The sequence below is a fragment of the Lonchura striata genome, chromosome 2 (assembly GCF_050655825.1).
Source record: "Lonchura striata isolate lonStrDom1 chromosome 2, ASM5065582v1, whole genome shotgun sequence".
Taxonomy (NCBI): domain Eukaryota; kingdom Metazoa; phylum Chordata; class Aves; order Passeriformes; family Estrildidae; genus Lonchura; species Lonchura striata.
Genome location: NC_140704.1, coordinates 114,681,114 through 114,703,034, shown reverse-complemented (window position 1 = coordinate 114,703,034; position 21,921 = coordinate 114,681,114). Strand labels below are relative to the sequence as shown.

The 21,921-nt window shown below is 41.8% G+C and overlaps 1 long non-coding RNA gene across 1 annotated transcript; it reads left to right on the top strand.

The window, feature by feature from the left end:
• The first annotated feature begins 445 nt into the window (after positions 1-445).
• LOC110478220 (uncharacterized) lies at positions 446-6,902 on the top strand. Its single transcript, XR_014952898.1, has 2 exons — positions 446-1,230; positions 1,507-6,902. It is a non-coding gene; the product is annotated as an uncharacterized LOC110478220 (long non-coding RNA).
• The last annotated feature ends 15,019 nt before the right edge of the window (positions 6,903-21,921 follow it).

The following is a 21,921-nucleotide window of genomic DNA, read 5'->3' as shown; positions in this document are numbered from 1 at the left end:
TACTTGTCCTACTGCTTGTTATTTGCCAGATGAGACCAACTCCCACCTGGCTACAGCTTCCTTTCAGGTGTTTGTGGACAGTCATAAGGTCTCCAGGCTAGACAGTCCCAGCTCCTTCAGCTCCTCGGCACAGGACTTGAGCTCCAGACCCATCACCAGCCTTGTTGCCCTTCCCTGGGCTCGCTCCAGCACCTCAGTTCTTCTGCCTCTGCTTTTGCCACCTCCATCTCTTCCCAGGCAGCCCCTAAGAGGGTCCCAAGGAGCGGGGATGGGCGGGCAGGGCATGGGTGGGAAGGGAAGGGAAGGGAAGGGAAGGGAAGGGAAGGGAAGGGAAGGGAAGGGAAGGGAAGGGAAGGGAAGGGAAGGGAAGGGAAGGGAAGGGAAGGGAAGGGAAGGGAAGGGAAGGGAAGGGAAGGGAAGGGAAGGGAAGGGAAGGGAAGGGAAGGGAAGGGAAGGGAAGGGAAGGGAAGGGAAGGGAAGGGGTTCACCGCGCCGAAGCTGTGCCCTTGTTACCAGAAGAGGGAGCAGGTCCCTGCACACCCCCCGGGCTTTTGTTCCACCTCTTCACAGACTTGCAAAGCTCCATCGTGAGATTTTCAATTGCAGGCTCGGAGGAGTGTTTCACTTCAGACTTTCTCACACAGGCACACAAGCGGCTTTTAAGCAGTTTTCCATGGCTGTACAGCTTTGCACCTGTGAGTCATTAGACACAGTCCTGCCACCCTCACTCATAATCACGAGTTTCATAAAGAATTTCCCTGGAACCTGGGTGTTTCCTTAAGGAGAATTCTTGGAATTAAAGAAGACAGGAGTAGGCTGTCCAGGGCATGCGAAGGAGAAGTGTTACACATCTTTAGTTTCAGCAAGTGGAAGATGATATGCTCAATTCAGGAATGAAAGGGAAAAAAAGAGAAACAGGAATGCATTTGCAAGACTGTGGAAAAAACAGCAGCCTGTAAGAGGAAATAAATAAGATTTATAATAAAATTATAAATACATCTAGGTTCAAATAATACATCAATAAATACCTGTGTTGCTTTCTGCAGTAGCAAATGCTATGTTGTACGATGCTGACTGAACACAGCTTTACACATTGCACAGTGTATTATTTTCCTTTTGGATGTGAGGGTTAAAAGGTTTTCTTATCCAGATTCTCACGCAAATAAAATTGCACAGAAGACATGTCTGAAGTGGAAGCAGTTACGGCTGGCAGTGCTGCCACATGTGCAGGTAGGCCTGTGGTCACTCTGGTCAAGTAATGCTTCATCACACTCTGCAAAATAATACTGGGGGAGACACTAAGGACCAGTTGAACTTAGACAACTTCATGACACAATGTTTCATGCATTCATTGTTACCTGCCTGGGGGATTAAGTTGCTTCTGTGTTGTCTATGTGCCATGTAAAAGCCTGTGTTTTCATGGTTACCCTTTCTTTTAGACTTATAAGCAGTTAAATAAGCTGGAAGATGCTAGTGTTATCATGCATCTTTTTTATCTTTTGACAGAGACAATTTCATCTGCAAGCACAGATTATGCCTAGGAGTCAAGAGGAGGCAGCTGCACTCCTACCTTTTGTGCTCTTGGGAAACTCATGCCAATGCCAAGAAACTGCAGGAGCAGCTCCAGCACTGTTACACAGCCACCTTCACTCAGAAGTGTTGTGTTCTCTAAAAACCAGCTGTTTTCCACACCAAGCCATGAAGTGGGACCACCTGATGTCCCAGGCCACCTCAGACAAGTTAGACAGCATGGCAAGGGTTGCAAATGGAGAGGCGTCCACCTCTCTGCTGTGATTGTCTATCAATATATTGCCAATTTTTTCACAGATCTTTGGTTATGCCACTGTACATGGACTTGTATCTTCAGAAACCTTGTCTGTGCAAGATCTGCCAAACCTAGTGACTGTGAGGATGTCTGCATACCTTTTCGCAGGACAACAAGGTCTGAGCTGAATTAAGCTAATATTGTAGGTGCCATGCCTGTAGAAATAAAAGGAACCTCAAGAAATGCCATGAGTCAATCCCAATGTTTAAAAACCGGAGGTAAACAATAAGCAAAATGACTGCTACTGAAATAGATGTTAATGTAATGATTGTTTAAAGGAAGGCTTTGGATTTTTTTCTTTACAAAGTTAAAACTGGTACAGAGTTTAAATGGTGATCCTCACTGCCATTTCTGTCTGCATCTGCATCCTGTGTCCATCTGTCTGACTTCCCAGTTTCACAGAAAGCCGTGCCTGGGGATGAGAGAAGAAGACCCCACCTGAGTGCCGGCTGCACTTCCCCTGCAAACTGGAGACAAAGTTCCCCATGCCAATGCTCAGCTCCTCAGTGCAGTGCCCTTTTCCTCTATGGAAGACAGGATGGCAAGGGCAGAGGATGCAAACACCTTTCCTAAAATCAGCAATTGGCTTAATTTCCTGCTTCAATGCTACTGTTGGAAAGGAAAATCAAAGCTGCGTATTAAAGAAGTGTAAGCAAGCAAATGTGTTAAATGGTGCCCTAAGTCTGTGAATGCAGTGGGTGAGAGCAGAACCTGTTTATAAACTGCAGTGACTGTGCTGCCTGGAGATGACTTCATGCCTGAAGAACTCTTGTAACCTTTTTCAATCGATGCTTTTCTTTTTCTCTCACATAAATGTCACATAAGGACATACACCGCATTACATGAATGTCAGAAATACTGCCCAGCTATTGTGCTTCCTTTGTTTCCCTCTTCCCTCAAAAGTGAGGCTTTTCTTTTTTCTGCATGCAAACAAAAATGGGATTTGATGACAAAAATCTAATAATCAATCAAGTCTTTCTTTACCATTAAGATTTTCATAAGAAATGATAAGCAGACATACAAGTGCAGCTTTTTGCTAGGATGATCACAGAGATGTATGTTCACAGTATAATGAAGATTAATCATCACTTTATCAAACGACATGCATTTTTTAAAGCACCTCAATAAAATAACAGCCTAGGTTCTGTAGAAGTGTCTGAGCCAAAGATGTGCTGGCATCCTCTCTTCCCTGAAAGGCCCTGCCTTCTTGCTCACCCATACCCATGCTGCTCCAGGCCCTGTGCCCCTACAGCCTCTCTACCCTGGGTATCCTGCCATGCTCCCACATCCCAGCAGAGACTTGCTGCTGCAGCAAGGGCAGCCAGCATCTGAACCTTCTAAAGAGTCTTGTAAACCCAAATATATATTGGTGCTATCAGCTAAAAATCTACCCTGCTTTAAGATGGATTGATTCTGAAATTCTTTGAATTTCAAGGCCATAAAATCTTTCTGCACCAGTAAAACTGAATGCAATTCACATGTAGATTGGTGGAGTTCAGATACCTTTTTCTTGAGGCCTGTGTTTGCCCACCACTAAAGGAGCAGAAAGACTCCTGCTTGCCCTTTGCAAGCAGCTCTGCCCAAACATCTGCTGTGACCCTGCCAGGGCAGGGGTCCAGAGGGAAGCCTTAGTAGCTCTTCCTGTGCTCTTCCCACCAAAGCCCATGGGATACCTTCCTGAAATAAATATCTGTCTACTACTGGTGGGATATTTCAGTCTGCTTGCTCCTGCTTTGCTCTGAAATAATTTCTTCAGCAACAGCTCAGCCTGAAAGCATTTGGAGATTTGCCAGACTGAGAACCGACTTTAAAAAATGCAGATTTTGGCCCTAATGTTTTTACATGTAATAGATAATTTCATTCATATTTCTCTCTCTGTCTCTGATCATACGCTACCATAGAATGCTTGAAAATAAAAAAGCATAAGGTGCTCTGAGGGATTTCTAGGCCTCTTGACATGGCCATTTTTAAGATAATATCAGGAGACAATAGAAAGCATAATCATTAACTACCTGCTAGTGATTTCAGACCTTCTGTTCTCTTGGGTTAATGTATGATTCAATCAGCACAAATGGAGGTCTTCAATATGCCCTTTTACTGGGATTAAATTCTGGTTACATTTTGACAGCCATACAGACTTCAAACAAATCCAGTGATCTATATGCATAATATGGTAATTGTGATAAACTGAAATTGAAAAAGATACTGATAATTATATGTGGTTAAAATGGCTAATGCTGATGATCTGATATTTATTAATAGTTGTTTTATTAGTTTTATTGCTGTTAATCAGTGAAATTGTGCAATGCTAATAACAAAATTCCTCCCAGTTTAAATCTTGCCTATGCCTTATCTTAAGATACACAGAGAAAGTAAAAATGAAATGTATAGTGTTTTACATTGCAAATGTAGCACAGCTGGCTGGCATTTTTGGCATGATATATGTGTAGATGCAGCACAAACCAGCCAAAATCAGCACAAAGCCCAGGGTTGCATACATTGCAGACAAACAATGAACTATCACTTTACTCTGTGACTCCAAGGCCCCTGAAAATTATTGTATTTTATCCTACAGTTTCCTTTCTTTAGCCCACCTTTTCTTAAAATAGTAAATGGGCACTGATTTCTATGAGCAGTGCTCCAGAAAACAACAGAAAAGCTGCACCCTGTGCAAATTTGCTTTGTTTTACTGCTATTTTTATCTATATCAAAATATGATTCATGCCTGAGCACCAAAATATGGTGCTGGAGGTCTGCAGCAAGAGAGCCTGCCTGGAGCTCCCTTGGCACTGACCTGCTGAACCTCCACCACAGGCTGAGAAAGCCACTCAGTCCAGTCTGTCTTTGCTGCTTTGGCTGATTGTGGTGCAGATATTTGTCAACAGGACTTAAAGAAAGAGCATCGATGCCTTTTCCTAGGTTAGTGATGTACAGGCAGATAACAAGTTGTGGTCACTTTTGATAAGGATCAGAGGCAAAGCAGTGACCCGGAGTCTAAAGGTAATGCACCCTGTTACCAGCCCACATCTGACTGCTGTCTTGCAAGCAAGGGGAAAACAGATGTCTTATTTGCTGCCATCCTTGAGTGGCTATTGTCATCATGTCAACTTTGAAATAATACACACTGGGCAGGGACACACACACCCACACCCACACCCACACACCCCCCAATGGCCAGATGAACTTCCAGACAGTTTAAATGCAGCAAGGAAAGACACCAGTGTTTAGAAAAAGCAAAATGCAAAAATGCATAGAAATATTTTTTTTCAGCTTTGTGAATAATGAGGGAGGAAGACTTGCACTCAGTTATCACAAATTACTGTGGTACTTAACAATGCATTGTGCTTCCACTAAGTGTGGACCAAAGCAAGACAGCTGCATAAAAATTAGGGGCAATACTCTAAACCCACAAATTTTTAAGTTGTATAATTAGTGTAAAGCCTACCTGACAAGTAACCTATCCTCTCTCCCAAAATGTAATTTAATTTATACTTTAGAAAGGTGACTGTCCCTTCAGATGTCTCACTTGGCTGCTTAAAAAATATTCTTCATTTGCTGAAAATCACTCTTTTATACCAAGGGAATCATTTAGTGGGGCTGAGCTACCTTTCTCTTCTGTCAATAAGAAGGAAGGCAAGTGAAGCAGAAGCTGGCACGGAGCTGGCCTCAGGCTCTCCTGGTGCCAGGTGTATTCCAAAGCTGAAGAGACACACACCCAGCTCATGACAGAGCAGCCAGGGCACAACAAGGGCTGGTGGCTCCATCAGAGGGGTGGACAAGCTGGAGGATGAGAACATGAGCTGTGCCCTCAACAGTGGGTGCAGGCCCACAGGGTCTGGCCATGGTGGGCAGAACCAGATCCATTGGACAGCACCACAGGACATGTGGAGAGTCTTGCTTAGAGTCCAGCTGGGGAGATCTGGGCACCTGGTCTGGCCTTTGCCAGATTCTTTCCCCTACAGAAGATGCTGTGTTCATGCTGGGGTTCACAGTTGTTGGGCCACTCCTGGCTCCAGAGAGGGAGTGGCCGTGTGTGCTCTGGGAGAAAAAGCTATCAGCAAGGAAGGAAATTAATGATGGAATTGTTCTGGGATCAGATTTAACACTGCTGTGCCCTGGAAGAAGTGCAAGGCAGGAGATAGTGCAGCCCAGTACTGACATCAAACTGGGGGGGATGCCAGCAGGGTGAGGGCTGGGATATAGTGTGAATGCATAATGCATGAGCACGAGGGCCAGAAATGCAAATTCATCTAACAGCAAAGGGACAGCCTGTGTTTCGTGATTAATCATGGAAATGTCTTTGAGTTCATCAGCTGTGAATGACAGAGGTGGAGTAAAGTCTTGGTTTTATTAGTCACAATGTGACAATGAGCCACGGAGATGTGTTGGCTGTGAAGATAAAAAGGGTGACCACAAAATCTATTAAGCAGGGTACTTCTACAGAGAGCAAGGCTTATTAATGCTATTGCAAAAATCTCTGGAGAGATCTCATCCCTGCTGCCTTATACCAGCCCCTCTCAGCCAGGAGAGACATGGCCAGCCTGGAGCAGAGTCAAAGGTGATGGCTGGGGGCAGTCACTCTCCTGTGAGGGAATATGCTCAAGAGTAATTAGCTCAGCAGAAGCCTGTAGAGTTTATATTATTGCTCTTCATAAGTAATTCAGAAGAGTTAGTAGCAGGAAGGGAAATGGGCCATTTATGTTAAGCTAAAGAGCAGTTTTGGCACAAGAACAAGTGGTGTGAGAGGCTGTGGGGATCCCACTGTGCCAGCAAGGGAGCTGAAGGAAGTGAGAAATACCATTAACCTTCCTGGCTGTCCTTGGCTGTGGGCTGAGTAAATCAGCCCAGCAGCTGGGGACCTGGTGGGCTTTAAAAGGGGACTTAAGAGGTTAATGACAAGTTCACTGGAAGCTCTGGGTAGCTAGGAACTTTGGGCTGGGGTAATCAGTGGGTAACACAAGCTGGTGTTTGCTTTTCTAATAACATATGGCTATTGTGAAATGCTGAGAAGTTTGGGGTATGGCAAAGGGTGAAACTTAGTTTGGCCTGTACTGAAAAATGAGGTTATAAATCTGAAGCAGGAGCTGCCAGTAAGCTGGCAGCTTAAGAGTCTTTTTGTTTGAATCTGGGTCTTCTGCCCCTGTGCCTAGTAAATGAATTTTCAAAATATGGGGGAAATGCAAATTGCAAAATGAGCATATATGTTGAGATCAAGGAGGAAAAGTTCTTCATTCACATTTTTAGGTTTAAAATTACTGTGGCCAAAATGCACTTTAGCTGTTGGTAGCCTCAGGCATATAGAGGCTTGAATTTTTTCATCTTCCTTGTCAGAAACTATTTGGACAGATTCTTTACTGGAAGAGGAAAGGATCTGTTGTAGAGTAGCACAGAGGACGAGATACACTCTGCAAATCTGTGTGCTCTCTACAGATATGTGCACTTCCAGCCTCCAGAAGAGCCATTCCTTTCCCCTCTTAGGCTGGCAAAATCTTCATTAGCACCAAAGTTGAAGTGTGTTTATGCTGGGGAGTTTTGTACCTCTCCAGCCTGTGGGTATCTGAAACTGTGAAATTGTTAAAAGGTGAGCCCAGGTGTTCCTATGCCCTTTTTGATTGATATTCTAATACTTTTTTAATGTCTTCTTAGCTGCTTTTGGAGGTGTCCAAGGCAATACCTGGACTTACAGAAGTGCCCTCCAGGCATGTGCCACAGAACAAGCACCAAATATATTGTTTTTTTTTACACAAAAAATGCCCTTCAGGGTTATAAAGATTGCTTATCCAAAACCTACACAACTCCCTTGAGCTGCCAAAAGCCTCTGTGGCAGAGGGGAAGCTGTTCTCTCTACCAACAGCAGAGCCTCCATGTTGCAGGGCAGAGCTGGTTTTCAAAAGTTTGGTGTTTGCTGCTGTGGTGGTGGTGCAAGACACATGCAGACATCTTTTATCTGTGTTAATGGAGAGGTTCCCTTTGCCTTTGATTGTCTGTGAAAGTGCAGGTCCACTGACAGAATCTGCTGTTGCCTGCTACGACTGCATTATGGTTCATATGACTCTGTGGGAGCTACCTCAGAGGGGAAAAAACCAAATCAGACAAATCCTGGTAAAGATCCCCCATGCCCCTTGTCACACATTCATTTTTACAACAGAAAATCAAAAGTCAAAGAGCAAGAGTGAGAGTAAAACTTCGTGGCATTAAATCAGGAAAGGCAGTAACCATCCTGGCACCTCTGGCTGCCTTCTGAAAGCAAATACTTGCCCTTGCTTAACACTGCTAGCCTGAATGTAAGATGTCAGTATTGAAGATTAGCTTGGTATGTTGGCACAGGAAATGTTCTGACAGGGTGGGAGAGTGACAGCAGGTGATCAAGGGCAATCCGCCCTAGTGAATGAGCATTAAAGGCTGACGAAGAAGCATGGACTTGGTAGAGGAGGGGGAGGAAGGAGTTTGAAGAAACACTGATTGAGGTCAAGAAGATTTTCCTTTCAAAAGGAGAGAGACAGAGGAACATTAAACAGGTAATGAGAAAGTAAATGGAGGAAAGCTACTGCACAGTACAGCTGCATGATAATCAGGAGAGGTTATACATGTATTCCCTAGCTATTCACACTGATCAGCCCAGGGACTTGGATCATGGTGATATCTGAGCATACAACAATAAAAAGAGATTTCCCAGTTGATTGTAGGCCTGATCCAAAATGAACTACCTGCAGCTCTGTGACTGTGTATACCAAGTCAAATACCCAGGAGTTCAAAGGCATACCCTGGACCCTGTCTGCCTCTGTTCCTTGGGGAGCTGAGGGAATGCATTTAAAGAGTATAATCTTCTGAAAATAGTGCTCTCCTTTTTATGGACAAATAACTTCCTCAATCTCCACTGAGATCAGTAGGACCCACTCATAAGTGGTCTGAATTTAAAACCTTTCAAACAAGCAAGAGTTCTCAGTCCTTCTGTTTGCTTCAGCTATGCTTTTTTTCTCCATTATTTCTGAGTTAAGAAAACAAGATCTCTGGAGAGAAGTGATATTTCTATTTGTTTCAAAAACTGAATCTGTTTTTCTAGTATTAAGAATAAAAAACCCCAAACCTTGTAAGCTATATTTAATAATTACTACCTTTTGGATTAGGCAGGACTAAGATAAAGCCATTGTTTGTGTAAGAAACCTCCCAGTGCTTCAATGTGAAAGTAGGCTGCCCTAGAATATGTGACTGCATCCTCTCATCTGCACCATCATACTACGGCAGAGCCTGGCGAATTAAATTACCGGAGTGTCCTGTTTTCTCCCAAAGAGAAGAGAAATTTGTTTGCCTCTTGCCTTGGGCTTTCTCATGTTGTTCAGAAGGCTCCTGTGCACCAGCAGGGTCTGGGTGAGAGCGCTGTGAAGGCGGGCCAGCTGCCAGAAAGCTGCCTCCAGCTCTGCTGCTCTCATTCCTGCGCTGCCAGCTCCGCTGTTCCAGGGGAGCAGAGCTGCCAGGGGCAGCCCAGCCGCACACTCCGCTGCCCCCCTGCAATTAGAGCACACCCCGCTCACTGCTGGGAACACCTCGTTCAAGGAGTGCCACCGATGCGGACGCTCCGCGCGGGTCGCAAGCCTCGGCGCTGCCTTGGCTGCATCAGTCGCTGCTGCTGTCAGCGGTGCAGGTGGAAGGGTGGGAAAGAGCCTGAAGCCGATCCAGGAGAAGGCCTGCATTGATAGTGCTTTTCCTGTCTATGTGATGTGGGAATTGTAAGGATGCCAGCAATTCTGCTCCTTTTCAACGGCTCCTAGCGGAAGAGGCTTCTGCTCTCTGCTCCAGTTGAAATGCTTCCACTGGTTTCCCTTGGTTCCACCTGAAAAATAGGCTTTAGATCAGAGCCTTTGGGCAACTGATTTCATGGACATGTTCCTCATCTCTGGAGCCATAGTTCACCAGTTGCAACCCAAGGAAGGTTCCAATGGAACGTCAGCTGTGAAAGGTGAACTTAACCTGAAAATAGATCTCAGCTTCAAATAATAAAATTAGTTGAAATGGTTTAACTTCCCTCACAGATATTCTAGGATTGTCAAGAAAATTACATGTGTGGGGCAGCAGCCAGGGCTTTCTGAACCCTCAGAGCGTTCCTCAGTTCTTCAGCTTCTGCCTTTTAGTAGACTCTTGTCCAGCTGCTGCCACCTACCCATGGCACTAAAATGATTTCAGTCATACCAACCACGGTTCAAACTGGGAATGCTTGTATGTCCACAGCAGTGCATCACATCAGGGAGTGGGTGCAGATTAGCATGAATCCAGCAATGGCCTCATGGTCTCCTGGAGATTCTCCAGGACTGAAAACTCCTCCTAGGATAAGCTGCACACACTTCACTGTTCCTCTGCATTATTGTAACACAGAGCACCATGACCAGACTGGAGGATCTGCTTCTTACACTGTACAGAGCCCCAGCTCACAATATTTCTATTCACAGTCCACTATGTAGAACTATGTCTGAAACATAAAATCAGGCTGACAATATTTCTGGTTAGTACAATTATGCTTCAAAGGATACACTAAACTAATTTTTTTGCATTAGTTTAGAGAAAAAACATTAATCCGACTAGAAGAATGATATGTCCTGCCTTGAAGAAAGGAATCACTGATTAATTTTAGCATATATAAACCCCTGCCAGTTTCTGATAAGAGTCACCATACTTCACACAGAAATCTTTGCTGAAAATCAGAAGACCAAATTACTTTTCCATGTAGAGGTAATAAGTGCATTTCATGATGGGCAGAAAAGCTTGTTAGGACATTTCTGGTTCTGGGAATTTGCAGGCTAAGGAATTAGCAGAGACATAAAATGAAGACTCTTTGCTAGGATAAAAAACTCAAGTTACTTTTACCAATATGCAATGTGATGGACTCAGCAGCCACTTTACTTGAGCCTGTTTTTAACTGGGATTGAATTCCCTATAGGTTAAAGCTGCTTTTGGTGCTTCTGTTTTATCAATTGGCTTGGAGGATATTTTTTTGGAATGAGAAATTTGCATTTAGATGGTCCAAGGTTAGTGCAGCTACTTCAATCTTGACATCCAATATAGCAGGCAGAGGCTGTGCAGGGTGGCAGGGACACACCAAAGACTGCTCTGTGTCCTGCTCTATCCCTTCTCCTCACACAGGAAGAAGTCAGTCAGGAGTTCCTTTCTAACCTGGGACACAAATGACTGATCAAGTGAGTGCCAAGCCCTTGTCCAAGAAGCCTGTATGGGGTAGCATTTCCTCTCCTCTGCACCGAATGTAGACCAAGGAGAAGACAGTGCAGCTTGTATAAATACTGCAGGGACAGTATTTAACTTGTAGGTTTATTGTACAGAACAGAATGATTATTGATTGATTTCCTTTAGTGTCCCACAAGTCTCTCCAGCCAGGTGCTGAGACATTTTGTGGGCAGAACCCAAATGGATCCCTTCACCCTCAGGGTGTTTACCCCAAGGCTCCAGCTTATGGGCCAGCTTATGTAATCACAACTATGGATGACTGCACACGTTTGCAGGATATGGCTCTTCTTTTTTCCCTCTTCCTTCCCAATTGCTGTTTCACTGGAGGTGTTTATGCGTGTGGCAGGCTGCTTCTCCTTACCCTGTTTAGATGAGACCCCTGAGATAGGCCTGAGTATGGGAATGCAGTGACTTCAAGTCACGTCTCCAAACACAGGGAGAGTTTAGTGTAGGGAGCGCTGAGCTCCAGGACATCTTAGATGAATGGAGACAAGAGATGTCTGAAGGCTGCTCTTAGGATATAAGGTTTATTAGGGATGGTGAAAGGTCTTGCTTGGAGCTGCCAGACGCAGCACGTGGCCAGGCCTGAGGGGATGGGGGAGAGACAAGGGGTAGAGGGGATGCTCTAGGAGAGGGTGGAAGATCCAAGAGAGTGGGGATTCCAAGAGGGCATCTGGCCCCTCGGAGACCCCTTATCAGGGGGATTCAAGGTGGGCTGGAACAAGACTTGGGCCAATGGGGTCACAGACACCTGATGTTTCAGGGGAGGGTTACAGGTGTGGGATGAACCATACATTTTGGGAGTTGAGATAGAACAGTCGATTTGACTTTTGGACCTATCTGTAGGTAAGGGTATGTGCTCTCCTTTAATTCCTGGCTTTTACCAGGGAAACTGTTGATCTAACTGGAAGCTCAGATTTTACAGATACTGATCAGAACCACATTCACTGAAGACAAGGGTCTTTTGATCAATTGCATTGGGAATTTTACCTGGAACTCTATATACATATGGTCTCTGAAGGCAAAGATTTTCACTGAGTTTTATCACAAAGTATAAACAGCCTTTGACTATAGTTGTTTTACTAATTTGCAGACACATCTTTTCTGAACATGGACAAGATTTCCAAGTAAGGGTAGGTTATTAAGATCAGATTCTTGCAATTATTATGCTACTGGTTACTTTCTTGATTACAGCATGTAGCCTTTTTTCTCTTCCCTCCTCGAAGGGAAGTTCTAATTAGTTCTAATAGAGGCCCTCTTGTACTGAAACCGTAGATTATTCTATCATCTGTTATTCACTTATTAATGCCGTTAATTCTCTTCAAACATATTTTTCTCTTTTTGTTTGGTGCCTGAACACTTCATTCTGCAATTTGCTTGCAAAGTTACCAAACTACAGTTTTAATCTTTGAGTTGAAAAATAGAAATTCAATGTCCTGAAAGTAAAAAAATATGATATTTTGAAGTTTATTTGATATTTAGAGCTAATAAAGTCAACAGATTGGAGAATAATTATAGCTCTTAAAATTAGGCTTTAAATTTTCTTCATTGAGTTTGAAGTATTACAGAAATTTCAATGATTTTTGATGCATGTTTGTAATGCACACCATGTGCATCAAAATGAACATAAAAATATAACTTTCATATCCAGAGTAAAGGAATAGGGCTCATACTTACAGGATGGACAGTCACATCTTATGAAACAACAGTGTGCAAGAAGATGTGAGGTTTCTAAGAAACAGACAAGGTAACAGAAGCTCCCAGTGCCCTGCCTTGGTTGTGGGCACTGTGTATGAACTGCCAGATTTTAAGGAAAAGGGATTTTACCATTAAATGGGGCATTGGGACAACTGTTACTGAAATAGTACAGGCTATTATCCTGCTGGTACTTTAAAAATGAAAATGAAGGAAACAAACAGAAGTCCAGAAGTGAAAAGGACAAAGATGGAACCTGGAAAAATGCTTTGAAAGCTGGAGGAAATGCCTGGCAGTGACAGATTTTGAGAACTCCATCTACTTAGCTTACCAAAGAAAAGACTGAGAAGTAATTGGTTATCACTGAAAAGTACCACCACAGAGCAGGAATGCAAACCTGAAAGGGTTTAACCTAGCTAAGGAGGCAAGAGAAGGAATGAGGCTGGCAGAACATGGGAACCCAAAGACAGTTAAAGCTAAAATCAGGCATGATTTTAATGTTGCAGAAAATTGTTGGAAGAAAGAGCTGAGTTGATTCTTCATGTCTGTGAGTCTTCAGCCTTGTCTAGAAGATAAGGTTCAGTTAAGCAGAAGTAATTTTGTGCAGTACAGCCTCATAGACAAGAATCCTCTGTCCTACCAGGGGTCAGTCTATGCAAACCAGGTTTCTGGTGCTAAACTTTATGCTACAAATGACGTGCTGCTTAAATTGGAATTGAGTCTCATAGTTTTAGGTCTCTTTTGTAATGTCCTACTGTCTCAAACAGCAATGACAGGGAATATTTTTTCTTCTTCTATGCTTTTTCAGTTTTTCCATTTTTAAAAGACTGAAATATTTGCTGCCTGAAGTCTCAAGCTGAAAATCAGGAGGTTACCACTCATGGGGAGAAGAGGTACCCCAATTTTTCTGTATGTTAGGCAATGATTTTTATCCATAAGAATAATCACAGGAATGGGGTAAACCAGTACTGAAACTTATTCTTTCACCACTCCATTCCTAGGGAACACAGTTGTTTTACAAAGTCCTTCTAAAAAAAGTTTATGTAGCATTAGTTACCCATTACAATTGCTGTCTGACACCACTGTTTCTCAGAGAACAGTGACTATGAGATCTGTCATCAGGGAATTTCCATAAGAGAGACGTGATGTGCCAGACTTGCCACTGAAGTATTCTTGGCTGCTTACTCTGGTCTTGAGTGCTGGTCTCATTTGAGTCCTAGCTAACTCAAGTGCTAAGAGCTATGAAGGTACTTTCCTCTTCACTCTGATGACGTGGTATTGAGAGGGAATATTCCTCAGGGAGAGGTGGAATCATGACTACAGTTCATGGGTGGACATTTATTGCTTTTGGTTTATTGCAGGTAGGAGTTCCCGCCCACGCTCCAATATCACACTCAGAAACTGTGGCAGAGTAGGATATTCTTGTAGAAAATGCTGTTGCTTTTGAGTTCTTGTAAAAAGGCTTCTATGATAAGAGATATGCTAAAAAGGGTGTTATTGGTCTATTGTATGAAAAGAAGCTTATTCTGTTCAATCCTTGAACAGACTGCAGATTGTGATATTGTCTATATATTTTTTTTTTTAACCAGAATTACATGCATACAGTCAGTGACTTTGCTAGTGAGCCAGGGGTTTTTCCTGGGCTGCATATGCACAAAGTGATCAGATACTCTGTGGAACATTTTTTTTTTCTTTTTTTTCCCCCCTTGCTTCTTCTTGTGCATATTGTTTTTAAACTAACTCATGAAGTGGAAAAGGTGCATGAAATTTCTCATTGAATTTATATGTATGGTTTAAAATTGTGGACATGTTAATAGTCACGTGTGTTTAAAAGGTTCTTTGATTACCACCTCAAAGCTTGAGCCTCTGGATATCAGTGTTGAATTTGGCTGGTAGTAGCTTTGTCAGGAGGAGTTTCCTCTGACACTTTTACCCGTGGACATCAGAATAAAGCTAGGTCAAGCAGATAGGCATTGCATGGTACTTAACAGTTGCTTGAAAACCCGGTGCAGAGGAAAATCTCAGGTTGAGCCCTCTTTGTTTTTCAATTAGTTAAATTTCATTTGCTTCATAAAATGTAATCATAATTTTGGTGCAGATAACTATTGCATCCATTTATGTGCCTTGGGGAAGTGTTTCTCAATGGCCCAGATTTATCTCAGCAGAGAGCTGGAGGTGTTTGCAACTTGGTGAGCAAACTGCTCATGTTTGTGTGTTCATGAGGCTTCTGTGCAGCACAGTCTTGCACTGAGCATGAGACAAAGGATAGTTGCTGAGAAACATGTGGCTGAGTTCAATAGGCAAGAGGTTTCTGGCAAGGCCTTAAATACTCATTAGCCATTAGGTATGGAAGTTGGATTTTATGGTCAGGTCCCCAATTTTGTTTTATTGGAATTAGGAAAGACTAAAAGGTTGTTATGAATTTTTTGACCTAATTCATGACATTCATAAAAATCTAAAGTAATCACATTTTAAACCTCCATGACTCACATTTGCCCTATTTTGCTCCATCTTTATTTTTCTAGCTATTGAGAATTCTTGGTTCAAGGTTCCCAAGAAGACCCCAGACATGTAAAAATTTTCAAAATAGATATGAATATTGCTGAAAGGTGAAAGGCAAGTTGAGAATTGGAAGGCTCTGGGTCTTGTTGTAGCTCTGATGGATTAGGAGAAGGACTGGAGAGGTTACTTATATTAATGCTTTGGTACTTCAATAACACTCATTTCTGTGCCTGTAAAATGACCTCTCAGGCTGCTATTCGAATTAAGGTCCAGAATTTTGGAAGCTAACAGGAATATTTGCAAAATGTGTTATAGTTTACAGGCAGCATCCTTCCCCCCTTCCATTTCACAAAACAGGAACCACTTCAGTACTGCTAATACCCAGTAGGAACCCAGTGAGTTCAGCTCCAGAAAGGTTTGAATAATTCAGTGCCATTTGCTATGTGAACACAGACTGTGACTGTGGAAGGTCTGATCCATAAGCAGCTTTGACTGTTCCTCCTCTTCCCCTTACAAAATTGCCACATTTGGATAAACTTGCTGCATTTCATGATGAGAGTGAAAGCAGCCAGGCAGCATGAGGTGAACCTTTGTGGCCAGTGGTACTTATTAGCTTCTGCTCACCAATATAGTTTTCAGCAAATTGCTCTCTTCCACTGGTTTCCTGGAGATACTGTAGGTATATGCAACATGTGAGTGTTTTAGAAATTGAAACCGTATTATTAGGCTTTTTATTATATTAATTTGTGGCTTGCCCATGACAAATGCATGCTTTCCTCACTTCGGAGGAGACTGCTTGCAGTGTGTGCAGCCAGAGACATTGCAACAAAAACCAGGCCACCACCCACCAAAGAGCAGTCACAAACTCGCTGGGACGTGGTCAGTGATTCACAGAACAATTAATTTATTTCTCACTTGTTCACTGGAATTATGGAGGTTTTGCTGCACAATCAGCACTGAGAGGGATGTTATTGAGGTTTGAAGCTTTCTCTTTCAAACAGAGGCTGTTCTTTATGAAGAAAATACCTAGCACAGGAGCCAGCTTGGAGTGCATTGCCAGCTGTGAAAAGAGGGCTGGGGGATGAGCAACTCAGGCCACTCACTGCTGGGCTTGGTGGTGGCTCCCACATGGCAGTATCTGCTTCTCAAACTGATCTAGTGTGGCCTAGCCTGGCTCTTCTATATGGCATTTTTTCTATCCTGTGCAAGCTGCTGGGACACTTAAAATACTGATTAAGGGGTTCTGAATGGAAGAAAATACTAAGGGGAATTCTATTTCCACAGTTAACAAACATGAGATTCTCATTATGTGTTCTGCCTGCCTCTCTACTCCACATCCACATGCATGTAGAAACAAAGGGAGAAAACTGGGGGGAAGCACCATTTAGACCACAAGAACCATCTGCACTCAGACTATGTTATGCATGTGCATGCCAACTTTTTGTATATACATTTGGAGAAAGGATTTAGGGAATGTGCAGCCCTGGGCAGTGAGGGCCTGAGAAGCATTTGTGATACCTAATTTTTATTTAGTGCATGCCTTTGGGTTTGTGAATGTACCTAGGCAAAAACACTACTCTCTTACCACACTCTCCTAACAGCCAACACTGAAACAAGCTTCAGATGAATGAGGTTTCACTTTAAAAAAAAAATAAGATACAAGACCCTTTGCACATTGAAAGTGATCTCATTTGGCTGTGAGATCCTGCTTTAACTTTTCTTTCCTTTTTAATTTTCAGAAAATATGTAAGTAGAGTCTGCAGGACAAGGCCAGTGTTGTCTCCCTGCATCCTCATCTACAAAGGTTGCTAGCTTTGTACCTTATGATTTTATCATTTAAAGCAAACCTGTTTTGTTCATTGACCTTGGGGGTAAAATCAAAACCCTACTGATTTCACATAGGTATTTACTGACAGTCCTGTGACCAAAAAAGTCAGAAAATACTACTTTTCAGTATGAAAAAAATCCAAGAAAATCACAGAATCCACAGAAAGCTAAAAGCATTAAAGGAAGGAACTAGTAGGAAACAGTCCACAAAATTTTGCCTGGTATGAGCAGCTTTTTCAAAATCATCATTTTTAGGAGATAGAAAATCTTTAAAGCATTTTTTTTCTGTATGACCTTGTCCTTGCTGCCTGTATGAAACATGCAGGATTAAGACCTCATTACCGAGACAAGATCATTTACTAGCTGCAAAGTGAAATAATTAGTTAACTTTGGGCATTGTTTTAAGTAAAACACATGTACCTTTGCACAAAAAAAAAAAAAAAGCAATATTTTCATCATTAAAGTTGGTTTTAGGAAAAACGTTTCACAGAATTTATGCCAATTCAGAGGAGAACCTAGATTCTTCAATCACAAATTTTCAACATCCAGTTTGAGTTACATGCATACATGTGTATGATTGTTGTGCATGTCTGTGGCAGTTGGACTCTATGACCTCAAAGATCATTTCCAACCTGCATAATTTTATGATTCTGTAACAAAACCAATTTGAGGTGCAAGGAAGAATAAGCATTGCCTAATTGCAGAACCTCAGCATTTAGGACTTTAATTCTGACTGTGCTTTTTTGAGGCATAACAGCTTCCATGCAACCAGGAATGAGCAGTCTGCTGGATAAGCAGGAGGTGAGTCCTTGAACTGGTTCCTTTCTTAGAAGCATATTAATATCAAGGAAAAAAAAAAAGCAAAAACTCTCAAAGTTTGTTTCGCAGAGTTTCAATCAAAACAGCACTCATTCTTCATCACAGTTACCTTGGCGAGTTGAGATGGCAGTAATTCTGCAAAAATAGATGTCTTGTGACAGCAAATATAGGCCATAAGAAACTCAGGTGAACATTATATTTCTGTACATATACTAAAGCTATGAGTGGGATTTTAAAAGTATGTTGATCGAAGAGTGAAAAAAAAATTGCTATTGATTTCCAATGGGATTTACACCTGCAAGTCATTTAGAGAGACATTTTGAAGATGTATTTAAGTAGGTAAACAGCTAACAGGATTGAGAGGAACAGGGATGTTATAGGCTGAAGGGCTCTTTGGCAGTTGCTGTGGCCAGCATCAGCTGCCCTGTTTTCCAGCCCACCCTTCCCTCATGTGACAAACACCAAGACAGGACACTCGTGTAAAGGTGACCAAGAGACCAAAGAGCAAAGGACAAGGTAAGCAGAGGGAAGAAAAGATCCATCTAAACCACCCAAAAGGTACCCACTCCATCCTCCTTGCTACGCATACTGCAATCATCTCTTTGTACAGAAATGAAGGACAGTGACACGAAGGGAAAATATTTCCTTATTATCATTACCTTTTTAGGGAATCGTGGTTTCCTTTGACATTTTTTATTTCATGTGTATATTCCTACCATCTTCAAATAGAACTCAGTTATAAGTCTCAATTTATTGTATAAAATGGTACTTAATTCTAGTTGAAGCATACATTTTTAAATCTACCTATAAAACATCTCGTATGTGGAGTTAAAATTTATTTGTACCTGTACTTCAAGTTAAGGTTTAGCAGGCTTTTGTCCTGTACCCTACAGAAAAACAAGAAAAACATTCTTTCCAATGCTGTATTTGACACTGTGCATAAATTCCATATCACTTAAACTGTGACCGAAGTAACATTTGCAAACAGAATGAGTCTATTTCCTAACACAAGACTCCTAATGTATTCACTCATACCTCTTACTAACTAAAGCTTTAGTTTCCAAACCCCTCAGACATATGGACATATTAATGTCCAATTTTTCTTTAGTTTAGTTGTATCACTGAGACCTAATGTTTCAAAAAAACAACACCTTAATCAGAGAAGAAGACTGTATTACAGCAAAATCTTTTTGTTTGCTGAAATTAAAAAGATGAAAATGTTTCCTGACTTAACCCTTTGCCATATTATGATTAAGAAACATGACATTTTTTTGTCTGCTTTTTATTCTTCTTGAGATAAGCCACATGCCTTCCAACCTCCCTTTCCCTCTTCAGCAATCTCCCCTGCACCTAAGGTGATTGCCCAAGAAGGGACTCCAATTTTTAAGCCTGGATGAAGAATTCCAGAAAGCTTAACATAGGTTTTGATCATAAACCTGGTGTAGGGCTCAGTTTGTAGCCATGCTAAAAGGCTTACCTTTACACCTACTACTTACTGAATCACTGGGAAAAAAATCCAACATGTAAATCACCTTATTTGAAGTATTGTTTTCTTACTTTATTTTGTAAACTGGGTTATGACTGTAAAAAAAGAAGTACATGTAACATTTCTGTGAGGAAGCCTTGAAAGCACAGTCACATCCATGTTTTTTTATTTCAAATGAGCTATTCAGCATGGCTTTAGAGAAGAAAATAAAAGAGAACACTCTTTGGACACCAATAAAATTCAAGGTTAGGGTGTAAAAATACAGCATCAGCCTTATCAGATTACCAGAACCAGGATCTGGAGTAGCACAGTTGTATCCTTCAAACAGAATTGTTAGTATTAATTACTATGAATTATTGTAACAGAAAAGCAGGGTAGAAAGGGACTACTTTAGTCTCCCTCCTTGTTTCAAGGCAGGAGTAAGTATACCTGTGAGATTTTTCTCATGTCAAACCCTAATATTTCTTGCATCCATTTAAGCCATTGCTCTTATCCACCATATTTGGAGAGAGCCTCTTCCTCTCTGAAACAGTCTCTATATTCTTGAAAACTGTGATAAACTGGGAAAGGGAAAAAAGGAATTTTCATCCCTGATCTGAGCAAGTTTTTTAGAAATCTTTTATTTGTAGGTTATGTTCTTTACTAAGGAGAACATGTTATTCTCCTCTGGATGTTCTCCAAGTATGCCACATTGCTCTTAAAGTATAATATCCAAAATCAGTCACAGTGCTCCAGCTGAGTCTTGATCAATATGGTTGAAAAAAAAGGATCTTTCCATGTGTTTTGCAATCTAAATTTCTGCCTGTATTTCCCACTCTTATGAGATTCAGGGGGACTCCTGGAAACAGTACAGCTATGATTTATGACTAGTTTACTTCCAAGACCCTTTACTGAGAAAATGCTACCTAACCAATTATTTTTCAGCCTCTGTTGGGGAGGAACAATCAACTAACAAGTGCATTGCATCTTATTTATCTATATTGAATCTCGCCCAGTATTTTTAATCCATTTTCCCAGATATTTAAATTCTAAATAACCCTCCTGAGCACTTGCAAGCCCTCCCACCTGGAGTCACCTTCAAGTTTAATTTCCACTTCTACTGTCTAAGTCAAAAACTAAATGAAACACCATTAAAACAGCAGGATGTTTCTAATGTTTCACCCCAGCTAAAAAGCTCATTTCAGTGTCAGAGAAAGGAAAGTGGCCTGCACATCCACAGGCTGTTATTTATTTCTTTGCAATTCCCACCGCTGCTTAGCCAGCCCTTTTATGTACATTCTTTCTAGGAAGTGGCATCAGAGTGGCCAATCTACAGTGACCGATCCTCTGTTTTCGCCATCCTATCCCATTTGCCCTTTTATAGAACTTTACCCAGCTTCAAAAGTAACTTGTATTCTAACACAACTTTAGTCAAATTTTAATATTCTAGGCCCAGCTGTTTCAAAGTATCTAGCAGAGATTTAAGGCACTTAGCTCTCTGCTTATTGTTGGAGGAGGAGAAGGCCTTCCACTAGTCATTGCTGTTACAACACATTTTGAAATTTTGCAAAAGCCATACACTATACATGACATTTGATGTTTGACTTTTGTAAGCAAGCACTTGTTTGACTTTTTCAAAAAGTACACAAAATACTGGTGGGACTTTATGCTTTCACATTTTAGATGTATTCAGAAATTAGTGAGTGAAGGGCACAACATCAGGCTGTTCAACAGCACTTCTAAATTGTGATCAACCTCTCCTTGCAAGAACCGAGCTCCTGAATGAGCTGAACACTATTCTGAAAGCAGAAACAGAGCTGTTTATTTCTAAATCTATGGACTATTGATGAGAGCAGAGATTTGGTTCTCTATAGCTTGTCCTCTTCCCATATTTAGTGTTCACCATCTAACAGTTGCATTATCACTCAGATTTCTGACTTTGTAAGATGCCTGATGTCTGCAGCAATTCTACCACTGCATTTTATTCCGGTCACAAGAGAAAAGGAGATGAGGCATGTTAGCAAGAATCAAAGATTACATCCAAACTTAGTCTTAATTTGTGTGTAATCTCGAAAAAATTCTGCTTTACCCATTTATTAGGCTAAAGAGATGAACTTTGAATGTGTTTCTGATGACTATTACTACTGCCTTGTTATGTGTCTGCTCCCAGTGCCTCTGTGCAACTGAGCCTGTTGCCAGAGACCACAGAGCACTGATTAAAGTCTGATGAAGTTGCAGCTACAGGATGCTCCAGATCCAGGGAACCAGCGTAGCAGAGACAAGAGAAAAACGTGAGTATTAAGCAGTGCCATCTAGTGTAGTGCAGGCACTCATTGACAGGGAACAGAGCTGGCCTCCAGGCATTTTTCAGCCTTTAACTGAAAGAGAAACACAGTACTAAACCCTTATACTGCAGAAGAGTTTTGATGGCAAATAAAATATGCCAAAGTGGTTTTGTGCCTTTGAAGTTTTGCCTTATTTACACCCTGGAACCCAGATCTCTATTTCTTTGGATCTTTGCCTGGACTACAAAGAGGGGAGTGTGTCTGCATCA